This window comes from Sinohyriopsis cumingii, chromosome 3 (genome assembly GCF_028554795.1).
Source record: "Sinohyriopsis cumingii isolate HCF-2022 chromosome 3, ASM2855479v2, whole genome shotgun sequence".
NCBI lineage: Eukaryota > Metazoa > Mollusca > Bivalvia > Unionida > Unionidae > Sinohyriopsis > Sinohyriopsis cumingii.
Window position 1 is genome coordinate 49263243 of NC_142963.1, and position 13244 is coordinate 49276486.

Here is a 13244-nt window from a genome sequence, read left to right on the forward strand (position 1 = left end):
GCAGTTATATATCCACCTGTTTTCCCTGATTTGTATAATTCCATATTATTTATTATATCTGTACAATATGGATATCATTGATTTCTCAACGACACGAAAACAAGAGCCAGTCAGACATCATCCAGCGCTACCAAATTCCATTAGAGCAATTATCATAGGTCCATCTAAGTCTGGTAAGACGCAACTGCTTAATCTGATAATTAGATGACTCAAGTGGGTTATGTTATATATAGTGGCACCATCCGTAGATGATCAGCGATGCTACGATGTGCCTAATGATTTTAATAAAAACGCAAATATTTGGACGAGGGCGGCAATGATATTATTACTTTCATCACTGATATTGATGAAGCCCCATCTGTTGATGACCTCGAAGAATTTATTAATAATCTCGTAGTATACGATGATGGAATGTGGTCAAAAAATCAAATCCCGCTCAGATATTTTCTCGAGGCAGGCACAAAAACACAGACGTAATTTATGTTACTCAATGATATACACAAATACCTAAAGTGATCAGAGATAACTGCAATATTTTAGTTGTTGTCTAATGGAGCTGAAACACATACTCTGCGAAACATTCATCAGACCTGGTATTCAGAAGATGTCGATTTGATTAAGTTGAAAAACTTCTTTTCACGTGCACAAGCTACCCCACACGGATTTATCCGAATAAATTTGCATGATCCCTGGTCGCAATATCGTATAGGTCTTAATAAAATTTTGGCCAAGAAACAGCAGCAGGGAGGGTAACGACCAACAGTGAGTGTCCGAATGGGTAAACGAACACAAATACAAATTTGAAAACACGAGCGTCAAAAATAAAGTAACAAAATGAGCTATCCCAATTAGAGAAAATATCAACTTTCCATTTGATAAACTTCGCTTCTGTACTTAACGAAAAAGAAGTGGTATCTATCCCTTTTGCTCTGCTCTTCAAATCCTTAAATGCATTTTAATTGGAAAAAGAGCGGGTGTAAGCATGATGTGACATCTGCAGTTTTATACATGAAAGGGCTCCAACCTAATACCTAAAATCATCCTGGGACGACTTTATGGCATGGACCTCTATAACCCGAAATCGACTGAATTCTTGCTGACCGTCAATAATCCAAATAGTTATAGTATCATCTCTCTAAGTGAACAATTTAATCTGATTTTTCATTGAGATTTGCTAACCATTGACGAATGATACTTGAACTCGATACAAACCATCATTGACGACTACTCAGGAAATCCGGTCGCTATTGAGTTCAACATCATGGCTAATGCACAAAATTCGGACGGTTTCTGAAAGCTATCATGTACTACGCCCATCATATAGTTTATTTCTTGTTTTTTTTCAGTGTTCGTAATTTTATTATTTCTCAATAAAACAAACTATTTAAAGTTGGACCAGAAGTTTAAAAAAAATATTTCGATACTAAATTGCCGGATCACAATAAACATGATTACGTTATTTTATTACATATAACAATACCATGATCACGCGTACTAACGGGATTTTGTTACTTTAAATGCATATTTGAACTGCTCAACGTACTTGGGACATAATGAGAAGATCATCTTTAAAAACAAATTTAAATGTCACATTTAAATCCTGGACTAAACTGAATAACATTTCACATGGTCCGAATCAGCTTGGAAGTTTGGAGAATCAGCCCAATATATGGACCGAATCAGTCAGCGATTTGTACCGAATCAGCCTGGTCCGAGTTTGAGAGTAAATACCACATAATTGAATAATGTTACTATAATAGAGTTATCAATCAAGAAAGTTAATATTAACATTTGTTTAAAACAAATTTTAAAAAACTGTATCGTGGTGTTCTGGTGTGTGTAGTTATAAGAAATCTAACGAGTTTATATGAACACACAGACTTTCAATTGTAAGTGATTTATTTTTCTATTATTGACATTACACAAACAAGATGAATGCAGAATGGGAAGGAGGGGTTTATTATATAACGAGTGGAAAACAGTCTTGAACGTAAGTGTGGAAGAAAAATGCATATTCATCCGATGCAGTTACATACAAAATCAAACGTGCATAATACATTGATGTTGGAAACATTTAATGAAAAAGCGTAAACATTTCTTTGATGTTATTTCATTTGGTAGATAATATCTTACTTTTCAAAGATGATGGGGAAAAAAAGAGTAAAATAATTGAGGGTTGTTCCAGAACTGCTATTATTCACGCAATTTAAAGCTGCGCATTGAACCATATTGTTTCTACTTGACACTTCGCTGCACAAATTGAACACAACTCTTACACGTTAATCGTCTCAAATGACGTAACAGCATGTTGGTATGGAAGGGAGCCAACAAATTCGGGGCAGGTTCTTTCCGTTTGATCTCGGAATACAGGACAATATTTTGTATGAAATGTTTGTGCAAATACAATAGATGCAAAGAAAAAAAACCAGTCGGGATAGATTATATACACAAACTACTATATATCCTTCTATTTACAATAAAATTGTGCAGGTCGGGTATTTTGTCCCCTTTAAAGCAGGCGCTTTAGGCCACTCGGCCATCCGGGGCCTCTAGTGTAAAAGAAACGTTCCATTTTAAAACTATTTTGGTAATTAGTTGGCTTGGTGTACATCAGTGCAGGGCAGTATAATTACTACCAACATTTTCTTGGATCACCCAATAACGTTACAAGGAATTGCAGTTCTGTATTAAATGAATGTTGATGAAATACCATGATCCATAAATTCTCTTCATAAAGCAAGAAATAGATGACTGACGGGGCGAAAAGAATTATTTGTAGAGAACTTCTGGCTGCGGCAGATGACAAGAAATGTATTAGTCTTTTTTTTTTAAAATCCATAGAACTAGATACTGAAAATATTCCTACAAATGTTTGCAATGCTAGTGTCTATATTTTAATTATCACAATTCTAATTATTTTCAGCTTGTTAGTTTATGGTTAGAGTAAACTAAATAAGGTTAGCTGCTATAGAAAGAAAACAAGTTCATTTTAAAGTTATTAGATGCTAGAACGTATCTTAGCCATGCAACTATTCATTATTATTCTATTATAAGATTGATCGCTTGAGAAATGTTGAATTATTTAACTGTTTAAAAATTGATATATTTACATTGTTATAAGTCTAATATACTAATATGTAAATATCCTCTCATAAGGTCATTGTATTAAAGAATATATGAAAAAGTACTACGTGACTAATTGCCCATACAATAAAATCTGCAGGAGTATTTAAATAATCATTAAATTCGTACAGGTTGAAGGAAATACGCCACAAAGGACGGAGTATGTTGATCAATGAATTTTGTTTAATTATTTTCAGCACGACGTAATTAGTGCGATCATGCCGGCGTTCTGAAACACACATCCTGTACGGCGGATCGTCAATTGCTAGTAATTTCCCATAGTTTAATAGGCTTTACGTTGAATTTACCATTTTCTTTCGTAAGACAAGATGCATTTATTCATATCTTATAGACATTTCCATTTTTTTCTTAAAGTCGCTACTACCAATCTGTACGTTCAGTCTCTCCCATAGTTTAAATAATGCACCTAGGCAACACGGCTCATTTCCAAGTTGAACATCAGGATGACCAAATACCAAAACGCTTTAAATGTCTGTCTTAAAGAGGAAGATCTTTTAAACCATTCTGATCAGCAGTATTCAAAATCTACAAGAAAAACACTCAGTGGGGATACAGTACTTTTACAGGTAGATTCATTCATTCATTCATTCATTCATTCATTCATTCATTAATCATAAAAATATTAATTATAATAATGAAAATAAATAGTATATTGGGACGTTTATTAATCTTAATTAAATAATGCTGCTTGATATTTAACTTGCTCTTACCTATCATTATTATAAAACGTATATTATGAAAAGGGTAATATTTTTTGGTTAACTGTAGATACAAAAGGAAGAAAAATTTACATTTTAAATGTTTAATGCCATTTGATTTTAAAATGAGACTTTACTTGCTCTGCAGTAAATACGATGTAGTTTATCTTAAACTTAATATTTTTACAGTATAAAAAATTTAACAAATCTGTTATATAAATACATTTTATAAAAAGGAAATATGCATGAATGATTTGGCACAAAAATATAAATATCTAAGATATTGAAAAGATGGTTACTACCAAGCTGAGAACCATATGAATATCAGCATGGTGCCATGAGCAGTATATAAAAGTAAATCTGAAGTCAGTCGAGTCTGCAGCTTGGGCCCTAGCTGATGAATACCAAAAAAACTCTTTTAAAACCCGTCAGTGCTACAATTAATCGATACAATCAGGTTTAACCAGTCAACTGAGTCTGCCGTTTGGGTCCTAGCTCATGAATACTAAAATAACTCTTTTAAAACCTGTCAGGGCTACAATTAATCGATACAATCAGGTTTAAAATGGTCGTTCAACCAATATTATTACAGACACCGAATTAAAAAAATGCAATAGACATCTTGAATGAGAAATTAAAGTTTAACACCCAGAATGGCTTATCAAGATCAACTGAACACAAACCTATTATTCCTCAAATAACTTTCATGCAATCAGTCAGTACCAGACACAATATCCATCCTGTAGAACTAACACAGTGTTTGGCTACACCTCTCTATACACTATGTGAGTCGTGGATTAGAATTCCACAACCAGTTAACATCTACCAGTCTTGAATTCAGATTTGATGAAACAGGGGCCGAATATGTTATTTTGACCCATCAAGGTATGCAGAACAGATCATAAGGGGAACTTAAATGCTAAGGTGAAAAATCCTGACAAGAGGATGTATGCAGCTGGTCATCAAAACTGCAGAGAGAAGCCAGTACGCATGCCTTAGTCTAAAAGCTAACTGGCTCTTTTCCTACACTGAGACAAATGCTTTCGAAAATCCTCAGTTTTGATAAATATAGTACAGCACTAGAAGTGTTGGGCGGAAACAATTTAGCAAATGTATACCTGACAGATGTATAAACACTTATGCTAGATATACTGTCCACTCTCTTCATGCCGCAGCTTTTAATCCAATGACAGATAGCAATGTTACTGTTAGCCATATTATGTCTCTGTCTGACCACTCCAATAAACGTCATTAAAACCTCAAACAAGGCCCATGAGTCAACATAAACAACAAATTAGTAACATTCTGTCCAATGTGTCATCAAATTTGGCATTGTCTGCTCCACATTCTTCTGCAGTACCATGTCATACATTTGTAAATGTTCAAATGACCCTTACAAACCAAAGCAGTGCTACTCAAGTACATTTTTTCTGCATCTGCACAAAATCCCCTACATCACTATCAACAAATACAATGAACTCTATGATAGGTTTCATCTTTTAGATTAATTCCAACTAAAACATTCATGTACGCCAACAAATTAAGAAAATACTTGCTTTTTAAGTTAAATGCCTCGTGTAAAATATCCAAGTCAGAATAATGATTAAAGAAACTTCATATATCACTTCTGGTTGTTATTATAATTGAATGACGATGTCCAATGTATAATTATAGACAGATTCATAGGATACATAACGAATAGTTAGAAACAAGTACAAATACCAAGATAGTACATACATGAATGTCTCATGTTTTGTTTCATTGTATAGCTATATTTCATAGCTGTCTTGTAATTAGTGTAACAATATTTTTACAAAAAGGTATGTTAATAAACACAAATTTCACAGACACATTGTCTGTGTGTGTGTGTGTGTGTGTCTGTGTCTGTGTGTGTACCAACAAAACTGATAACACAGCTCATAAATCCTTACCTCGTACAACTAGATATATTAGTCCTGCCTGTTTATTAATACGAAAATAGGTTTTGAACGACGAGATTAGATTACGCACGTGTCTGAACAGTAATCACTTTCAGTCGGTCCAGGAAAGCGTACATTATTACAGCTATTCACATCGTGACTTTAAATATGGAGCTTGCACTATAAATACACGTGTCTTTCAAAGTAAAATATAAAAATCATGCTAGGATTATTCAAAATCCCTCGATTTGTTACCGACCGCTCTGATGGCCTAAGTGGTTAGAGCGTCCGCAACGGATGCAGGAGGTCACGGGTTTGAACCCCGGCTGAGTCACATCAAAAGACTTGTAAAACTGGTACTTCCAGCCTCCTCGTTTGGCGCTCAGCATTAAGAGGTTAGTGCCAGGAATGATCGGCCTGGTGTCAGGATAATGTGACTGGGTGGGACATGATGCTCCCTGTCTGCGAGATGATGCCTCATTGCTAGACATCACTATAAACTGCCACACTGCAGACGTCACAGCGATATGACTGAAAAATGTTAAAACTACGTTAAAAATCCAAATCACACACAGACACACACACACACACACACACACACACACACACACAGATTTTCATTGGTTGAAAGACTCGTATGATCATGACATTATTATTACAATTCATGCATGACAATTATATATGCTATACATAACTACGTACATAAAACTAGTATTAATAAACTGAATGAAGATTTGTTTTTCTAATCATGGAAACGAAATAACAAAACGAATAAATGATACAGACAAGGATAATTTTGGGAACAAATTCCCTTTACTGTTTTTTATTAACGACGTGTTCTTTTTTGTCTAGGACTGTAACCTTTATAAATATAAAGCTGAGAATGCATGATAAATCCGTGACAAAAGCTATCACATCTCTCCAGGAATATAGTGAATCCCTTATTAGATGTGCATTCTGTAAATAAAACGCAGTTTAACCCAGAAAATTCTAAGTTATTGCTGTTTGTACCAAAGCTCAAGATGACATATAGCTTAGATGGCATTGCGATAACATGCGATGATGATACTAAACTAATTGGTTTTACTATTGATTGCAAGCTTAATTGTAATACGCATATATTAAACATCCTTAAGAAGCATGCAAGCCAATTAAATGGTCTGAAAAGGAAACGTTTTAACAGTCTAGGTAAACTAACAATTATCACTGATTTAGTATGCCAAACTTCAGTTGTTGTCCGTTAACTCGGCATTTCTGGGGTTGGGCACAGTACAAATAAAATCGAGAGAATTCAAGAACGAGCACTCCGTTTCATTTATGATGATTCTTAATAGTTCCTCTGACTATTTATTGGAATAACCTAAATAACCGTCGCTTAAAACTAGGATGATGAAAACCATTGCCTTTGAGACTTCCAAAGTTTAAACAAAAAAAGTTATTCGTTTTTACAAGACCTAGTTATTATAAAAAATTAACTCATATAATTTCAGATAGGCAAACAATGCTAAGATTCTTAGGCCAAGGACATCAAGGTATGGTAGGAATTCTTTCCGGTATGAGACGGCTAGATTGTGAAACTCTTTGCCAGATGAGGATAGGAATATAATGACATTTAACAAGTTTAAGACTAATATTAACAGCGGGTGTTGTGGGCAAAAATGTTCATGCAGTGCTAGTAAATTCCCGATCAAGATGACTCTTGGCTGACGACACTAAATGTTTTGGATATGTCGCTTTGCTTGTGTTCTAACACTGTTTAATTAAATTCCCTTATGAATAATGTTTTCGTGCTTGTAACGTTTAGTATGCTTTAATCAGTGTGCGTTTGATGTTTTTACATGTATGTTTTATAAATAAGTAACAGTCGTTTGATTGAGCTAATAAGAGCTCATGTTACTGGTTGTATTGTATATATGTGCCGACTTTAAATCAAATTACTTTACTTTACTATCTTGCAATCATGATCGAACGACTATGATAATTATATTTTTGGTATATAACTTTCAATTGGCTGAGATTTTTTTTTTAAAAATCCCAAAATATAACTAAAAAAGGAAATTGCTTAACATTTCAACCTATCCGATACGAACTTCATCTTAACTCATAAAACGAATTTCTGTATTTGAACAGCTTACATATGTAATAACAATCACTTATTTCACTAATTTCATTGGTAAAATCACGAGTTATTCTAGTCCGATAAATCAACCCCACCCCACCCACCCACCCATATGCATTAATACTGATGGACGATATGGTCTAATGTGACCTGTTTATTAAAACAAGCAATTTTGCTGCATGCAGATATTTCCGTACTACACCTAGGTACAGTTTAGACACTTTACGCAATCGGATTAAAATTAGATCTCCACTGTCCTACTTGAAGATCTGACAGCGACCGCTTATGGGTCGTGTTCTGATGACCTTTGAATTAACCAATGGAAATGCAGCTTTCAGAAATCAGAAAGTGAATAAAATCGTTCGGCACACATTGATGCTCTTCAACTATAATGCAGTCTCCAAAACGCGAAGATATAAGACTTCTTATAACTGGCTGATAAACTTAGCGATTATGGTAACAACACAGCTCACCAGAATATGACCCCTACGCGGGCGCAGCCAGATGTCAACCTAAGACAGCGGATATTTAATTTTAATCAAATTGACACTTACCAGTCTTTGGCAACAGCCATATCTGGCGTGAAATTAAAAATGGACACATGACAGGGTTATGTTATTCCACGTGCATTTACAAGTCACCAATTATAGTATTTGATCCGGAAATATTATGTACATATCGGCAAAGGAACCCTTCAGCCTACGGTAGCTCAACAGTCGCTATAAATACCGTTATGTATATAAAATGTACACCGATGTTTACAGGCAAAACTGTCAGCACATGTTTGCATGTTTCAATGAATAGGCGATCTCATCCCCTAATCCGCTAGTCCACATCACTGCAGGTCTAGGGCTGATTTATTTTATAAGTATGGCAACATGAGACGGTATATGTAAATGCGGTAACACGAGACGGACTCTTTAAGTTTGACTTGTGTCTCGGTAACGTATCAAGAAATGAAAACATTCTCTTTCATGTTATTTAACAGATGGTGGATAAATCACTAAAGATTAATAGAATTTAAACAACAAGACATGAATTAACTTGCTAAGTGTGAGATTATTGGGTTCTGTATTCTACAAGGGTGTTCTACATTTGAATGAACAGTTCACATCTTCGATATTTATAATCGCCCTTCTGCTAATAAATATTAAGCAAAGCAAATACCTGTTTTCGTGCAGAAGTTCCTTCTTCTATTTTTTTCTTTCTTGTCCATTTCTCAAGAAACCTTTTCGTAATCTTTTTTTTTCCACAATTTTTTCTCTCGAAGCATATCCTTATTTAAAAAATGGCTCACGCTAAAACCCCAAGGGTATGTTTGCTAAATTCAGTAATCAATAGTTCCACCTCTACTTGTTTATAACATGGCTATTTATTCTTACGTGCTTTATCTGGGGTTCAATTCGTATTTCAATATCAGTCACCTAGATTCAACCTACTTGTGTGCCTTTTTATCGTCCGCTAGTAGATACTTTTAGATGCAGTTAATCGAAGTTTAAATTTTGAAGAGACGAATCGACCTTTCATAAATCCCAGTTCGTTTTGAATTTTGTTCAACCAGTAAAACGAAAAATATTTAGAAAGAGGAAGGGGGCGGGGAGGGGGGGGCGGGCATGCAATAAATATAAAATAACATTCGTTTTTTTTTCTTCTACTTAGTCTCCTTTATCCGACATTTGAATACGACATGTGTTAACCAAACGACCTCGATTTTTCCCTGCGACATGTCTTTACCAACCAACCTCGATGTATCCCTACATGTCTTAACCAAACGACCTCGATGTATCCCTACGACATGTCAAACTTTCCGCCTACTCGTAAGAAAACACGTCCCAGTATACAGTGTTGTGTATGTACTGTTTAACAAAACCGTTTTGACTTTGGAAAAAATACTTGCGTTAAATACCAGATATATATTATAAAACTAAAACCAAGTTTTAATATTTCATTAAAAAGTTATTTGGTGGCCTAGTGGTTATAGCATTCCGGTCGGCCTGGTTTCATGATAATATGACTGGGTGGGACATGATGCCACATGTGCTAGACATCACTATAAAACACACACACACACACACACAGTTATTTGTGGTGTATGTAGTAGTTGTTAGTACATGCTATATTCAACAAAACGAACCGTCCTGATTACATATTCCAAGATGTGTGGCGTTTCGAGGACGATCAAGGTCCGAGTGTCAATAAACATTAGACATATGTCCCAATCTATTATCATCAACCTTCTTTCGATACCACAAACTTTACGTGATGTAATTGACTCTTCACACAAAAGATAAAACACGTATGCATTGTGACAATTTATTGCGTGGAATAGGCTGCTTTCCATGGACAATTACAGAACTGAATTCCCTTAAAAATATTGTCTTAACGACCACAAGAATTCTTCGAATGCTGAGAATCGATTCTAGCCTATACAATAACACGCCATGAATGTCATAGATAATTCAGCTGCGATATTAAATGCATAATTTCTAAACTGGCATCATCTTGTTTTATATGATGTTCTTTCTCTATACGCTTGCTTAAAATCTTAGAACATTGCACATATACAAAATTCACGTTCCTCCGTGCAAGGCATAAAGTGACGTCTGATTATGAGTTTTACAGTATGTAACATGAACTGCACCATTTTCTTGAAAGAAAATTCCAATAACAGAAGTAATGCATGTGTCAGGTAGGGAGTCTCAAGTTTGATCATCAGTCCATCCGATTCTTCCAGTGATAAACTAATCAAATATTGCTTCCAGAGCATGATTTGTTTTTAATGTTAGTGACAAGAAATCCGATCTTCAAGGGAGTTACAAATCTCACTGAGACGATATTTGGTGACAGCAATTTAATTTGTGCCTCGTAACATTCATACTGCAGACAATTTTCATCTTTCTTTTCACATGCATTTAATTTAGGAATTCGTGTATGAAATATGTTATTTTTCTATCTGTTTATCCGATCTGTCCTTTATGTTTTTGACATCCATGGATAATTTTCTATAGTTTGCTTAGCTTTACGGGGGTAAAAAGTGAAAAATTGACCCAAAATGCAGCACGATAATGGATTCCGTTTCCTTTAAAATATTACTGCAGAGTTTCCAGCCTTTGTATTTCACAGAATTACAATTACTGCAACTGAATCTGTAATAAATGTGTGAATTGTGTACTTGAAAAGTTTATAAATTCAAAACCTAATTGTTGAAAGAAAGAAAAATAAAACAAGCAAAGCATATCAAAGGATCCGTTGTAGCTACCAAACACTTGTGTAACTCCGAGAGATCTAACTCTATCAACAATCTCCTAGAACAGTGCTGTCCAACCTTTTTGACACCATGGGCCACTGATAAATGTTTTTCTTGAAGCCGAAGACCGCATCAGAAAAGTGAAATGCAACGACTATACAACTGCTCGAGCTCTTGCGGGCCATTTAAAATGCGGGCCGGCCGCGGGTTGGACAGCACTGTCCTAGAGGGCTATATAACTGAATGTTAACGAAAGACTTTACTGGTCTCTTGCACATTTTTTTTTTTTTTTTCATTTTGTTTACTAAGAATTAGACCACAGTGCGTACTCCTTGTTACGTTTTCAAAGGACGTCTGTAAGATTTTAGTTGACAAGTGTACACGTTTATTACTTGTGCAAATATTATGTGGTAGACCCTCATCTTAAATATATAGACACTGATACGATTTAATCCTTAAGAAACACCGATTAGCCTCTTCAATAATACGCTGCTTTACACGAAAGTTCCGTTTCACCTCGTTTTGGAAATAACCTCATTTTGGAAATAACAGTCACATGAATAAACCTATAGTGCATTTGTGCCTGGTTTCTTTGAGTTAAATTTTATGCTCAGTATAAATCCACTAATCTTAATATAGGAGCATTTTATATCTCATAAAGTTGTCGAATTCTTTCATACAAGGAAGAACAACAACCTTGAGAACAACAAATGCCTAATTTAAATACAAATCATCACAATAACACCCTAAATTAGGATCTACAGTACTACCATGGATTCAGCAAGAAAGCTAGCAGGATAATTTGCTTTATATTTCAATATGAGTTGCATGAAAAACTACATAATACTTTGAAAACAGAAATATATATGAACTACGGTTTCGCGTTACCTTTGTGAATTAGAATGAATTAGGTCTCATGCTTGCAATACCCTGGAAAGCAAATTTGTTAAAATTTTATAAACAACTGCATGGTCAAAAGTAAGCTCAAAGTACCATAATTAACTTTTTAACAACTTTGAGTCGAAGATGCTCTTTTATAATGTTTTATTAAAGCATCGGTAAATGTTAAGTTTTATAAGCCACGTTTTATTACATTTTTATTCTTCTATCAAGGACACTTCGGCATCGTATTTTCAATACCTATCTAAACCTTTTGTTATTGGCTTAAAATGTGTTACAAAAATAAACATTACTGTAGCTTTGAGTCACGATTGTACGTCAAACCCATTAAAAAATGTGACTATTAGGGTCTAGACAGATAATTAACTGAAAACAGTATGAATAATTTGCAACAGGTGCATTATTGTCACGAGGATATTGAACATAGGTATGGTGTCAGCAAAAGGCACGTAAGAAACGGATCCAGTTCACAGTGACTGGACCGATTCCATGATGTACAACAAAAGACATGAACGAAAAGGATCCAGTCCACACTGACATAATAATAATAATAATAATAATAATAATAATAATAATGACTTTGTAAAGCGCCTAATCTTTAGAAGCTCTAAGCGCTTTACAACATTAGACAACACCTGTAAGATAAAAAAAAAACATATAATAATATTATTATAAAATCAAACACCATGAAATTACAAAAACATTAAAAAAAAAAAAAAAAACATGCTGAGAATATTTCAGGTAGGAAACATTATTAGGTCTTTAAGTTTGTTCTTGCAGTCGAAATAAGTGAGTTTTGAGAGCCCTCTTGAATGTGATCACTGTGTCTTTGTGTCTAAGTTCAGTGGGCAGTTCATTCCACGTTACTGGGCCCTGGTATGCAAAAGACTAGAGTCCGACAGTGAAACGTAGCAGAGAACAAATTTTGTGTTTGATTCTGGATCGAATGGATAGCTAGTGGTACAGAGCAGCGGGGAGGTGTGCTCTGATCGTGGTACTCTAAGTATGATCCGAGCAGCTGTGTTTTGAACTTTTTCTGGAGCAGATATTGAGATGAACCAGACAAAATTTAGTTACAATAGTCCAGTCTTGAAAGTACTAATGAACACACAAGTGTTTTAATGGCATCAACTGAAAGATATTTGCGAACTGAGCTGATGCGTCTCAGCTCAAGATATGCAGCCTTGCATATGTTCATGACATGTTGGTGCAATGTG